Consider the following 2,832-nt stretch of genomic DNA (forward strand, 5'->3'; position numbering starts at 1 on the left):
AACTTTGATGGGTGAGTTTGACAGATTCTTTTAATGGTTTATTTATTTAATTCCACATTTAATTAATTATTGACACATTATTTATTTAATGCTGTATTTATTTGTTTAATTTTGGCACTTTTTATCCTCCATACAAGTGACAATACCCTCATAAATATAAGCAATAATAGCATGTTGTTGCTAACCTAGTAAGTTAACTGTTATGTTTGGACAACTATTGGACTTTACAGTGTGGTGACAATATTATTTTTAATTTAAACAGCTTACAGTCTTTTAGTGTTTTTGCACTAAAAATAAATATTTCTCAATGGAAGTTAATTGTTACAACTACCTGTGGGTCCTTTAATGATGGCTGTTGACCTCCATAGGTAAATTCTGGGAAGATAAACCATCAAAAACTTAACTGTGATTAAATTTGAGTTTAAGAGATCAACATAATATCTAAAGGTGGGTTTGGGGCAGTAGCATATAGGGGTTTGTGAAAAATTAATTGAGATGTAAATCAGCTGGTGTTCTGAGGCGGCCATGTTGGATATGATGACTTCTGGGGATCTTTCTGTTAATTTGTCAGTTTCATTAAACCTGATTGTATTGAATGTACATCTATAAATGTCTTTTATTTAGTTTTTGTTTATTTTGTCATAACACAATAAACTTACAATGCTATTTTCTAAACCTTAAAGGAAAAACATTTTCAGAACGTTGGTGCGTTGGTGGCTGTATGAGCCTGATGGATTCACACACCGTCGGCCATTGCTGTCCTTGGAGCGGGATAACAGCTGCTGAATGAGAATATCCAACTGTAGCATCTCTTGTTTCTCCAGCTGCTGGAAGTCAGATAATCTGACTGCTTGGCTTGAACTAATTATTATTATCACTTCCGTGTGTGGACGGCTCTTGGTTTTCAATTGCTTTCAGTGGGAAACGCAGCAGAGCTTAAAACAATGAGCAATTTATCACTGTGCATAAGCATAGTAAAGACAGCGTGATGGCTCCACCTGTTTAACTGCTTCTGCTGCCTCATTCACACGCACTGCAGGGGAAGCATGTGTTTCTGCCTGTTATGACTAAATTCATGTAGGTCATGTAGGTTTCTACGGTTACAGCTGCTGAAGGTGATTCTGTTATGTATGGAAAACATCCTTCGAGCTACATTTAAGGATTTTCCAGCATGCAGTGTTACGTTTTCTTCAGAAAAAAGAAAGTAAAATGGATTTGGTGTCAAACGGTAACAGGTTTCATAACCTGTTTTAAGGATTCACAGCAGTTTTATGATTCTTTCACGCTCTGCAGTCTGCAGGGGAGCAGGAGCCGAGGCCACAAAACATCCATCATGTCGACAAATTGACTCAATCGGCTACATGCAGAAGCGTGAGCCCCTCGGTCCTTTGAAACCTAAAACTGTTGATGGTTCAGCGGAGTGTGTCTGGAGAGGCAGACGGAAAAGCCAAAAAAAGAAGAAAAGAAATGGAGGTCTTGTTTGTCATCTGTGGCCATCACAGGATGATGTGTGGCAAGTGGAGTGAGTGTGTTTGTGTTCTGTTAAACAGAAGAAAAAAAAAGGTTTTAGCTCTGCCGGTGAACAACCTGGAGGTTCGTTCAATCAAGGATGACATTTTTAAAAAGAAAAGTCATAACTGGCTTCGACTACCTATCTGCCTTTAACAGGTTCAAGAAGATGTTTGAGTAAAAATCTGAAGTGGATCCTGCTGCAGAGTAAGGCCAAGGCTGTTCATCAAAGTCTTCCAACTGAATGATGGAGAGAAGCAGCAACATCCCAACAGATCTCTGCATCTATTATCAGCAAACAGTGGGAGGGAATGCAGGATTTTACCTGATTTAAACTGATCCCAGTTTATGGCTGCACAAGCAATTAATGGATATGAATGGAAGGATGTGAACCAATGCAGACGTGGGGAAACCCAAAGTGTGACATTTCACAGCATACCAAGAGACGGATCTCTGTGGATTCTTCTCTGATGTTCTCCTCTCTGCGGTGCAGCCCACAGGTGGTCTGGGGACTGAGCGGTCCGTGGAAGGAGGAGGATTTTCTGAACATTGAACAGTTTCCGTGTTGATGGGGCCAGACGCTTTAGATCATTATCCAGCTGAAAGTCCCAGAGAAGAGCAGCGCTCAGCACACTAAAGTCTGTTAGATTTATCACGTCTTTTCCCTTTGGAGGAAAAACAGGATCGCAGCATAACAGATCATTTAGGCTGCTTCTGAGTGATGCTGGAAACCAAACTCCCATCTGATCAAAGCATGTTGTTCCGGTTAAAGTCCCAAAAAAAGGTTTAAAAACTCCTTTTGGCTGTGTTTGTGACAGTAAGACAAATAAAGCTTTTTCTAATCAACTTTCAAATGTCTGTGCAATCTACATTTTATCAGAGTGCTGCTGAAGCAGTTTTTCTACATCAGTTTCTATTTTAAAATGAAAACAATAGATACTGTAATTTGGTGATATTTGTAATAATGGACATCATAGACAGGGGCCAACAGGGGCCAGTACCCCTCTAGAACTGGTCCTGGACCCTGCTATTGCCCCTGTACTGAAAACACTCACAGCAAAAGTTTTTGCTTTTGGCAAGTAGCACAATATTTCTTGAAGTATGTGTAGTTTCCGCTGATTTAAGAAGGAAAGACAATTTGGAGATGGACTAAGATGATTTATGTGTAAAATAAGAAAATAAAAATACTTCTTCCTTTGGTATTTTTTATTCCTTTATAGTCGTAGGGGAATTCATATTTAAAAGTCAAATCAATCTGGCTTAACCCTGTTATGCCAAATGTATCATATTTGATACATACGGTTTCTGAAATGTTTTGCGTCT

This window comes from Cyprinodon variegatus, unplaced genomic scaffold (genome assembly GCF_000732505.1).
Source record: "Cyprinodon variegatus isolate N-32 unplaced genomic scaffold, C_variegatus-1.0 Scaffold45, whole genome shotgun sequence".
Classification (NCBI taxonomy): Eukaryota; Metazoa; Chordata; class Actinopteri; order Cyprinodontiformes; family Cyprinodontidae; genus Cyprinodon; species Cyprinodon variegatus.